Source organism: Chelonoidis abingdonii, chromosome 14, assembly GCF_003597395.2.
Source record: "Chelonoidis abingdonii isolate Lonesome George chromosome 14, CheloAbing_2.0, whole genome shotgun sequence".
Lineage (NCBI taxonomy): Eukaryota > Metazoa > Chordata > Testudines > Testudinidae > Chelonoidis > Chelonoidis abingdonii.
The window spans coordinates 31668139-31680230 of NC_133782.1; the positions used below are offsets into that span (position 1 = coordinate 31668139).

At 43.8% G+C, this 12092-nt stretch overlaps 1 protein-coding gene across 8 annotated transcripts in view; it reads right to left on the reverse strand.

Moving 5' to 3' along the window:
* PHF20 (PHD finger protein 20) overlaps positions 1-11122 on the reverse strand; it is a 177579-nt gene extending 166457 nt beyond the window's left edge. For 4 of the 8 annotated variants that reach the window (XM_032789255.2, XM_075072328.1, XM_075072329.1 and 1 more), the window contains exons 1-2: positions 11006-11099; positions 6050-6108 (exon numbers count right to left, since the gene is read on the reverse strand). The gene's annotated coding sequence lies outside the window, so the exon portion shown is untranslated. Of the gene's footprint in view, positions 1-6049; positions 6109-11005 lie in introns of all 8 variants that reach the window. The other 4 variants (XM_075072330.1, XM_032789253.2, XM_032789249.2 and 1 more) reach the window with 3 other exon arrangements.
* Between the last annotated feature and the right edge of the window lie 970 nt (positions 11123-12092).

The following is a 12092-nucleotide window of genomic DNA, read 5'->3' on the forward strand; positions in this document are numbered from 1 at the left end:
AGAAACTCCCAACTTTTAAATGTGAAAGCACCGTAAATATTGAGGCTTAGTAACTGTTCAGTGCAATCCTTGTTAAGAGACATACCATGTATATACCTTTATTTTGTATTTGGATGCCTTTAAATATCAGAAGTATTACACTAATTACTTTACCTTTTACCAAAGGAGTTGTTTTGTCCACACTGCCTCTCAGTTGGTGAGCCAACCACCGCAGAAGAGCTTTGGAAGCGTTAACTAAAAGCTTAATTACTACAGAATACCTATCTTCCACCCTTGATCTTTGTGCAACTCTCCCATTGTTACTAGTTAAAATTCTGCTGTGTACTAAACAGGAGTGCAGGGTCTTAAACTTATATCCTGAGCTATATTTTTAAAATGGAATTTGACTCTTTCCCCACAATAAGTTTGACCCTCCTTTAATCTAATCTGTTCTCACATACTCTGGATTCTAAATACCTGTTTAAATCTTCCAGTGTTTCAGTCCATGTAAAGAGAATTTGTACAGCAGCAGTTAACTCTTCTTAAAGCAATTCTTTTTTTCCCTTCTGAAGCAACTCCCTATTTCAGTCCCCACTATACTTCACTCCCACTGTCCCATAGATCTTATCTGCTAAAGCGACCACCAATTAAAGATTACATTTGAAGTGTCACTGTTTGGACTTCTACAAACTGATGACAGATATGACAGCTAAACAGACTCACTGACCTGACAGTAAAGGTGCATTTGCTTGAGGTGTAGGAGATAGGCACTTCTGAAAATTTTATACCAACTTCCATGTTCAAAAGTGACAGACATTCAGGAGCTTAAGTCACTTAGTCACTTCTGAAAATTTTACTGAGTCCAGAATTTTGGGGACAGGAGTTTCAGTGAACCAAGCCCTTGTTTAGTGGCCAAGATAGAAGATCTTTCCACATCATCCTAGAGAGAGATCTAGTAAGTGGTTTTCTTCTTGTAGGAGAATGTTCTGTACTTCTTCAGAGCAGCTTCTCTCAGGGTACGTCTACACTGCACGATTATTTCGAATTAGCTTAAACCAATATTACAAAACAGATCTAATAAAATCGGTTTAGCGCGTCCACAGTGGGATCCCGAAATCGATTGTTTGCGTCCATGGTCCAAAGCTACTATCGATTTCAGGAGCGGTGCACTGTGGGTAGCTGTTCCTCAGCTATCCCATAGTTCCCACTTCCGTGTTGACAGCACAGTGCCTGATGGGGCAGAAAACATTGCCCCGGGTGGTGCTGGGTACAGCCTCACCCCTCCCTTTGTGAAGGCAGCAGACAACCCTTTGGCGCCTTTTTCGCGGAGTGCATTGAGCAAACGCCATAGCACAGCAATCTTTCCCTTTTTTTTTTCACGTGGTGGTGGGGGGAAATAAACTGAGGAGCTGTTCCCTGAACCACGCCAGACACTGTGTTTGAACCTACAGACATTGGGAGCTCAGCCAAGAATGCAAATAATTTTCAGAGACTGCTGTGGACTGTGGGATAGCTGGAGTCCTCAGTACCCCCTCCCTCCCTTCATGAGCGTCCATTTGAGTCTCTGGCTTCCCGTTACGCTTGTCACACAGCGCTGTGTATCCTGGAGTTTTTTATTCAAACGCTTTGGCATTTCGTGTTCTGTAACGGAGCTGGATACAACAGATTTGTCTCCCCATACAGCGATCAGACCTAGTATCTCCCGTACGGTCTATGCTGGAGCTCTTTTTCGATTTCAAACTGCATCGCCAGCCGTGCTGATCAGAGCTCCACGCTGGGCAAGCAGGAAATGTAATTCAAAAGTTCACGGGGCTTTTCCTGTTTACCTGCCCGCTGCATCCGAGTTCAGATTGCTGTCCAGAGCGGTCAGTGCTGCACTCTGGGATGCCGCCCGGAGGCCAATAACGTCGATTTCCGTCCACATGAACCCTAATCCGAGTTATCACTATCGAATTTAGCGCTACTCCTCTCGTTTGGGAGGAGTTCCGAAATCGATTTAAGGAGCCGTTTAACTCGATATTAATGACGATGTCATGTGAACGGATACAGCGTTAAATCGGTATATCGGCCATTAAACCGATTTAAAGTCGCAGTGTAGACCTGGCCTCAGTATTATACTCAGCCAGTCAACTTCCATGTATCAGATACAGAGACTTGGGGTGATGGATCCTCCCCTGATTTTGAAAGAGAACATCTGGAATGTTCAGGAGTGAGAAAGGTCATACAGAGAGCTGGATGTAGCAGATCCATGACCCAGAACTGTCTCACCAAAGAAGAAGCTGTGAAAGTCACTGTGGCTGTAATTTGTCTCATCTTTCTGATAACTGAGGATGAAAGGAGCCAGTGGGGAAGTCACACAAGACCAGACCAAGAAAGGCATCTGGAAGAGAACCGAAACTTCTTTCCCCCTTCCTCTGGGGCAGAATAGGCAGCACGTGTTTTGCCACCAACCAGAATAAGACTACCTGAAGAGAATCTCACCTACAGAAAAGGATTTTCAGAGAATCCTCCATGGACCACACATGATGAGCTGTGTACTGCCTGATGCAGTAAACTGCTAGGCTATTGCTCGCTCCAATGTCTGTGAAGGGCTGTCATGTTTAGCATCAAATAATGCCATCGGCTTCAAAATTTGATTGCTTCCTGACACAGAGGGGAAGGAAGATCAAGATCTATGTATTGTATCTGAAGACTGACACTTCAGAAAAGGAAAGAAATTTGTAAGCAAGACTGCCCTGTGCTTTAATATATTTATGTGAAGAGCTGACGCAAGACCCCAGACCTTGAGTATGCAAAATGATCAAAGTGTAATCCCCATCCTTATGTGGTAACCTCTGTTACCTGTATCGCTGAAGAAAAAAGGAAAGCGAAAGGGCACCCCTTTGCAGATTGTCTCCAGGTTTATCCACCACCTCACAGAGGAAAGGATGGCGGCAACAACGAGATCCTTGTCCATATGGGACTAAGGACTGGAATACTGACTTCAGCGAATGTTGGAAAGGGTGCAGATGAAGCCTAGAGCAAGAGTCCAAGGACACCCTAATCAATCAGCACAGCTACCCCACCTAGCTACTTTACCTGCAAGTTTTCAAGTAGTTTGTATCCTCTTCTTCCACCAACTGCTCCATAACTGGTGTTCAGTAATTCTGTGCAGTCTTGCAATGCCCTATAATCACTGCAAGGACACCAATTAGGAGTAAAGTTTCATAAGGAGACAATGATAGGCAAGATGGCCCTGAATCTGGGTTAAGGTCCTCATCAGGAACCTTCCACCTCTTCCTAATGAAATCTTTGGCCAGTCCATTAGTAGACCTGACTTGGGAAGAAGTTCGAGGTAATCTCTGAGGAAACCTAATAGTGAGGCACTCTTTCAGGAAAGGTAGGTGGAGCACAAATTTCCTGGTAATGCCATACCACCACCCTCTGGGGATCCCCTGGTGTAGATGTAGGACTGGGAAGAGTCAGGAAGACCATCAGATTATCTAAAAAGGGGAACTGTACAGTGGGCTTCAAATGTCAATTCTGGATGACTGCAAGAATGACCGCAATCCTTTAAGTGGATTTGTACATACAGGAGTTCCAAGAATGCCACAGAGGAAGAATAAATGAAGTCAAATGTGATGCAGATCTCCCCAGATTCAGGAATATTCAGATGGCATGATCAGAGCTTCTCAGCACTAAAGGCACCAATGTGGTCAGTACTGGTATAAGAGGTATCAGCACCTAGACAGATGACACAGGAAAAGAGCCTGGTAATGCCTCTGATGCAAGGGATGATAGCACTGAGGCAAATGGTGCCTTGGAAGCCCAGGCCTCCACGGCATAGGCCAATTCTATGTCCAGTCCTGAGATGTGCTGCCCAGGACAGTCATAAGTCCTTTTTCTTCTTCCCTGGAAGAGAGGACAATAACTGGCACCGAGTCACCTTTCGAGCAACATCCTGTTCTGCCTAAAGAGCTCAGTGCCAAGGTCAATGTGGCAACGAGAGCCAGTGCAGAGTGCACAGATACTAATGTGCTTGGCTTCGGGGACCATGAGCAGATCAGAGAGGGAGCTAACCCCACTACACCCATCCCAGGGACACAGAATCAAATGTGTTGAGTTCTGGCTTGCAGGAGCACTAAAGGAGCAAGACCCCCTAGTGGAAGTAGTTTGATGCTCGGAATCTGATGCCACCTTTCCTTACCATTGAGGATCCTGTTATAGAAGGACCACCAGAGCAAATATCAATTAGGCACATTCCCTTCTTTTGCAGAACAAGAACTGAGTGTTGCCATTGTAGGAGCAACAGAGTTGCAGCCCAAGGTTTTAACACCAGACACAAAGTGAGAAAACAAGCCATGGTGCTCACCAAGCGATCAACGAAGGAAAAAGAAAAAGCCACCTACAGGGTAAATATTTTTTCTCTGAAAATATACAGAAAAACTTGCTAAAGGAATACAAAGTGAGACAGGTCTTTTTTTTTTTTTTTTTTTTTTTTTTTTTTTTAAGGAGATCTGTGAGGCAAATTTGCTACAAGGAGCAGGGAAGACACTGATGAATTCCAATTCACTGCCATGGGTGGTAAAGGAACAGAGCAGTAATAGGGGGCCGGCACTCCCCTATATGCCCTCAGGTGGGGAGGGATGCAAAGGCATATACAGTACATGTACAGACTCAGACAACACCAGTAAAATGTTTCAAACCTGTGAACACATGGATGCACACAGGAGCAGCAATATTACACTCAGAGCTGTAGCTGTTAATATTGCACATTCCTATTAGCTGCCACTGTTACCTACACTGACTCAGTATCCTAAATTACCACACATGCTGATAAAATAGGATCACCTAGGCATTTCAAAGAGGAAATATTTACAAGGACATCACTGGCACAGAATCCACTATCACCAATAGGAATTAAATTTATGAAGACAAACTATACACAGATGCAATTTTTATTGATTATAAATATTTGATTAAAAAACCATAGAAATGTAGGGCTGGAAGGTACCTTAAGAAGCCATCAAGTCCAGCCCCTTGCATTGTGGCAGGACCAAATAAACCTAGATCATCCCTGACAGGTATCCATCCAATCTGTTTTTAAAAATATCCAGTGATGGGGACTCCGTAACCTCCCTTGGAAGCCTATTCCAGAGCTTAAACTATCCTTATAGTTAGAAAGATTAGATATTTGGAAAAACTAAGTTTCTCTTATTGCAGATTAAGCCTATTAGTGCTTGTCCTACCTTTAGCAGACATGGAGAACAACTGATCCCCATCCTCTCTGTAATACTCCTTAACTTAACTGAAGACTTATCAGGTCCCCCCCCAGTCTTCTTTCAAGACTGAACATGGCCAGTTTTTTCACTTTTCCTCATAGGTCAGATTTTCTAAACCTTTTATAATTTTTGTTGCTCTTAAACTCTGTCTAATTTCTCCATATCGATCCTCAACTGTGGCACCCACAACTCGACACAGTACTACAGCTAAGGCTTCACCAGAACCAAGTGGAACAATCACCTCCTGTGTCTAACGTATGACACTCCTGTTAATACACTTAATTATATTAGCCTTTTTCCCCAACAGCATCATGTAATTGACTTGTATTCAATTTGTGATCCATTAAAACTCCTAGATACTTTTGCAGTGCTACCACTTAGCCAGTTATTCCTCATTTTATAGCTGTGCATTTGATTTTTCTTTAAGTAAAGTACTCTGCACTTGTCTTCACTGAATTTCATCTTGTTGATTTTACACCAATTCTAAAATTTGTCACGGACATTTTGAAATCTGATCCTGCCCTCCAAAGTGCTTGCAACCATTCCCAGTTTGGTATCATCTACAAGCTTTTAAAACTTACTCTCCACTCCACTCTCCAAGTCATTAATGTACACACTGAATAGTACCAGACCTAGTACTGACCGCTGCAAGACCACTATTGAAACCCTCCCAGTTTGACGGCAAATCATTGATAACTACTCTTTGAATACAATCTTTCCATCAGTTGTGCATCCACTTTACAGTAATTTAATCAAGACCACATTTCCCTAGTTTGCTTACGAGAATATCATGAAGGACTGTTAAATACCTTACTAAAATCAAGATCTCACATCTACAGCTTCCTCCTTTATCCACTAGGCCAGTGACCTGTCAAAGAATGAAATTAGTTTGGTTTGCCACAATCTGTACTTGACAAATCCATGCTGGCTATTCCTTACAAACCTGCAGGTGCTTACACACCGACTGTTTAATAATTTGTTCCAGTATCTTTCCAGGTATCAAAGTTAGGCTACTTGTCTATAATTCCACAGGTCCTTTTTGTTCCTTTTAAAGACTAGTGCTGTTTGCTCTTCTCTAGTCTTCTGGGACCTCAGCTGTCCTTCAGGGAGTTCTCAAAGAAAATTACTAACAGGTCCAAGATTGATTTAGCTAGTTCCTTGAGTACCCCAGGATGAATGTCATCAGGCACTGCTAGCGTGAATACATCAAATTTCTAAATGTTCTTTAACCTATTATTTCCCTGTTTAACTTGTGTTCCTTCCCCCTTACTGTTAATATTAATTATGCTGAGTATCTGGTCACCATCAACCTTTTTAGTGAAAACTGAAGCAAAACAGGCATTAAACACCTCAGAGCTTCCTTGATGTCATATTATTAGCTCTCCTTCCTTCCTTCCTACATCTCCTTTGTCCTCTTCCTCTTGCTCCCAATGTATTTAAAGAACCTCTTATTACCTTTTATGTCCCTTGCCAAATGTAACTCATTTTGTGCCTCAGCCTTTCTGATTTTGTTCCTACATACTTGTATTATAAGACAGGTGTTGGTCTTATTATTCATACTATAGGTGTCGAATATATAACTACTGATGTGTAGACAAATACAATGAAATCTTAAAATCAAAATCTTTTGCAAAAACTAATAAAATAAAGAAAAACATCAGTTTTTGCAAGGTAAGTAGCAGAAGTCAAGACAATCCTGTAGGCAACCAAGCAAAACAAACTTTTAGATTACAACGAATAAAGGACGTAAAACTAAATAGATGCCACACAAACAGCAGCAGTCTACAATGAACTATGCACTAAGGCAGCTCAAGTCTGAGACCATATATACTACGCTGAAGCATACAATATCCATAAGTGTGCAAAATTTGATGTCTTCTGTTAAATGTGTCACTTGAAGACTTAGTAGTTTATGATAATTGCTCTTGAACAATTCAAGTCACAGTTATGCCCTAAGAACACAGATTAACAGGCAGAATTAATGTTACACAAAATTTGACATATCCAATCTGCTTTTACTTTTCAGGGTATTACTTTCTCAATGTAAGTTTCAATTCCTCAAACTCTACTTGTTAAATTTTACCCTTTCACTTATAGTATACAGTTCTAGTGATGACCCTGAGCGCAAACAATACTTTTTGCTGAGCAATCACTCCAAAAATTACATATATCAACATCCTTAGAAGGGCCATGAAGAACAGTTGAAGTTAAAAATAAATCCACACACTAGAGACCCATCACTTTGCAACACCACTTGTCTCCACACACTACTGAAACACTCATGTGAACCCATACCTCCTAGAATGAAGGCTATAGACCTACAAATCTAATTACAACCCAATATAAAATTCAGGTCCACGTCATATTGCTTAAAACTCAAGATTATTAAAGTTCTATTCTGAGGACTCACAAGTGACCAAGAAAACTGGAAGATTTGACAGAACTTTTGTCAATATCCAGGCTTAAAGATCTCTAAGTAACTATTCATCAGCAACTATTTGATAGCCCAAAGTACTGTATAGTGTGAGAAATGGTCTCTCTGGGAGAAGATATGTTAAGAAGAAAGTGAACATGTGACAAGAGTTTAAGTTAATTTCATTTCTTATGATGTTTCAACACAGGTTGCGCCTATTAGGAACAAATACTGTCTACATCAGGGGTAGGCAACCTATGGTACGTGTGCAAAAGGCGGCATGTGAGCTGATTTTCAGCGACACTCACACTGCCCGGGTCCTGGCCACTGGTCTGGCGGGATCTGCATTTTAATTTAATTTTAAAGAAAACTTCTTAAACATTTTAGAAACCTTGTTTACTTTACATACAATAGTAGTTTAGTTATATATTATAGACATAGAAAAAGACCTAAAAATGTTAAAATGTATTACTGGCATGCAAAACCTTAAATTAGAGTGAATAAATATGACACCACTTCTGAAAGGTTGCCGAACCCAGTCTACATTCACCCACAAACTGTTTTTTAATGAAAACCAATTGCTTATCATCCAGAACAATACACTATCAGCCTGATTAAGATAAAGACAGTCAAAAGGCCCCTCAGGAAACAGAGCACAGAATCACAGAGTTAGAAGGGACCTCAGGGGCCATCTAGTCCAACTCCCTGCTCAACGCAGGACTAACTCCCAACTAATTTTTTTTTTTGCCCCAGATCCCTAAATCACACACCCCCCCTTGAACTCACAACCCTGGGTTTTGCAGGCCAATGCTCAAATCATTGAGCTATCCCTGGCCTGTGAACAGATTTTAAAAGAGGGTAGGATAAGAGGGAATGTAAATTGAACTCCCACAAATTAGATTTTGGATCACTTGGATTAAGTTGATCAATACACCCATCACCAGAACAGAACCAACACTTTTTTTTTTTTTTTAATGAAGATTTTTTTTTAAACACCAGACAACCCCAAATCAGGAGGACTTTTCTCTGTGCTTCCAAACAGCAATATACAACACACACAAAGATGGAACAACTTGACCACTTTTCCACCGGAACACAGCTATTTAAGTACAGATTTAGAACAGATCTTTTGTGCACAAGCAACATTTCACTAAAAGAATCCCAGGTCACCCAAAGCATTTCTCAAAAACTTTTAGTTGTGAACTTCTGTACAATTATCCAGAAACTAAGAGACTAATAAAAATATGTTGAGGTAATACCTATGGCATGACAGAGACATGTTCTGCTAAACTTCACATACCACCCCAAGCCATCTAGAACATGGATTTTTCAAAGATCCTGTTTGAATCTACCCAGTCTCGTGTATAACTTTATTTTGGATCAGTGTTGTGATTTTTATACACAAATTCAAATTATTTTTTCAGGATCTGCATAACATTTGATGCTGCACATAGTAATTTGGGGACATGGAGCTACTTTTCCATGGTCAAGCTGGTTCTCAAAAGTGAGGGTTCTCAGCTGGTTCTCAAAACTGCCCATAGTGAAAAGAGATGTATTGTTTTCCCATATAACATTACCAATACACTTCAATTCTGATCTAACGATGTGTGTTTCTAGACTTTCTTGAACAGATTCAATTCTGACAGATGTTCCAGTGAGTCTGTAATCCAACTTTTTTTGGGTGGGGATATAAACAATGATTTGAACCTAGGCTCTCTAGCACTGAGAACTCAATACAGATCCGCTTTACCCTATTTGTCTGAAGTAGGGGGTGGAGCAATACTCAAATCCAGGAACAGTAAGTAATACTGTACAACAACTATGTCTGAGCTTTCCTCCCTTTAAACATAACTAAATGCATTTTTCTGTGGACTTATTTTGAAAACCATTTTCTTTATTTTTACCAAACCTATGAAAAGCTGAAGTGGCAGCCAGCTAGTGAACCAACTATTAGGAGGTTAGCGATTAAAGTAAATGCCAGTTTTTGTAAACATCTTTCAAAGAGTCATTTTCCTTATTTTTGTGATAAACAGTAAGTTTCCTATTAATTTTTTTGCCTTCTTCTCCTTAAGAACAGATGGACATTTTATAATCTTTCCAGAACAGCTTCTGTTTCACCAAGGCCACACGTTCACTTTGATGTCTCACCTCACAGTAGAACAGAGCAGAAGGTTTCTTGTAAAGCCAACAATGGTAACAAAAAGTGCATTAGAGACCCACAGCCTAAAGGCACTCTCACTGAAAGATGTCCACAACTGTCCCATATCCAACAATCTCTGGTAACCAGTCTGTCTAAAAGAGGCTGTTTGTTGTATTTGCTATTATTGAGAAGTGGGTCCGTTCAAACCAGAATGAATTACAGGTGAAGTATGCCAGGACCCTCTGACACACACCTACTAGTGAAACAACGTGATAATGTGAACCACAGAGAAGAATCTGATTGCCACAAACACTGTAGTCAGCTCACCAAGAAGTGTTGTGCTTACACCTTGTATCCAGCTGGCCTATGAGGGTACACACATCATCACAACCTTAATCGTGCCCTTGCTTTTATTTCTGCCCCCTCCCAAAGGCACACAAGCTTGACGTTAATCCGTGGTCACTGTCGCAGAACACTCCTTGCACGCACTGAGGGAGCCATCGCTCATTTCTGCAAAGCCCCCCGAGACGCTGGCATGTTAAAGGCGAGTCAGTATCCAGCTCACTCCTGTTTCCCATCCTCCGCTCCAAGGCCCCTGGAGCCAAAGCCCCGCGCCGGGGCTCACAGTCAACAGCCCGGAGCACAAAGGGGCGGAAGCCGCCGGGCTGTCTGCGAGAAGAAAACACGGCTCCGCGACCACGGGCACTCCACGCCCACCCGAGCGCGCCGCCTCGACTCGCGGAGGCCACAAGTGCTAGCGCAGGGCGGCTGCACTACAGGCGGCGCTGGGCGTCTCCGCGGGCTAAGCCGGAGACGCCCCGGGGACCCTTCTGGGCCCGCTCGCCGCGCGGGCCCCGCCAGCGCCTGCGCTGCAGGGCGCAAATACTCACTTCCCCCGCGTGGGCCGCTCCAAGCCACGCAACTCAGAGGCGCAGGGGCCAGACTCTGACCCCCCGGCCCCGGGCGACAGCGGAGCCCTGTAAGCGCGGGCGGAGACACAGGCACGATGGGGCCCGCGCCCCAGGCTGCGGCAGGAGCCACCCCGGCCTCGGGGCCTCTTCAGCCCAGTCCCTGCCCCTCCCCCCTTTGTGCGGCTCGGAGAACACGCTCCGTGGCGAGCCCGGCCTCCCCCCGAGACAGGGCCCAGCCGCGCGGGGAAGGGGCCGCTAAGGGGCGGGGCCGGGCCCGGCCCGGACGCTGTCGGTTTCTTACCGAGGAATCTGTGCAGAAAAAGGGTTAGAAAGGGGCTAATCGCCGCCCAGGCCCCGCTCCCCTCGCGAACCCAGCGCCACAAAATGGCCGCCGCGGCTGAGGCGCCGCCGCGAGGGTGGAGGGGGCTGGCGCGGGATCTCAGGGGAGGAGGCGGGGCCAGTAGGCGAGGGAATGGGGCGGGGTACAGAGAGTGGTCCCGAAGAAGGGGCGGGGACTTGGGGAGGCTCAGGTGAAGGGGCGGGGCCTGTGTTGCAGGCAGGAAGGGGCGGGGCGGAACGCTCTCACAGATCTTCTTTTCCCTCCCTTTTGGGCACGTGTTAGGCATGGTCCCTCACTTCTGTGGGGTGTCTGCTGTTCCTAGAAGTACTTGTGCATCCAGAAAGGCAGCTGACATAGTCCTAGCCAGCACCAGCAGCCCAAAACACTCTGACCTGGTGATACCACAAGCCTGACAGTCCTGTTTCCTTTGCTTGTTACCCCAAAGAGATTGGCCAAAGAGCCACCTTGTACCCCAGATACATCAGCACCCCACATTCCCTGAAGACACAGGCCCTGGGACTTCTAAGTGCATGAGACACAGGACTCAGAGTCCCCACCTGCACCATAAAGGCACTGATCCAAAAGACTCCTTCCACCCACCAGCCTTTGGGTTTTTCCTGTTGTAAATAAATTCTCACTCATACTTGTATTGTTTCACAATCTAGGTGTTAGGGCACAGAAAACAGACAAAAAAGACAACGTGAGAAGTAGGTTGGATGAAGACAGCTAAAAAAGTAAGAAATTCTGCTGAGCCTCTAATTAGCAGAGCAAAGGGGTCAAAGTCTCAATAAAGTTAAAGACAAGATGCTTAAGTTTGAAGTAGTGGAGGAGGGGAACCCAGCGGAACAAATTAAAGTAGCAGATGATATGGTTGGCGCATGGAGCAAGGAACATAATCCCATCAGCAGTGTTTTGAATAGTCTTCAACCAGGAAGAGATTACAATAATCAAGACATTAGATAATGAGGCCTGAATACGAGCCTTGGTTGGCTAGACAGATAGAAAAGGCAGAATTTTAGAAATATATGGAAAGAAACAACAAGAATCG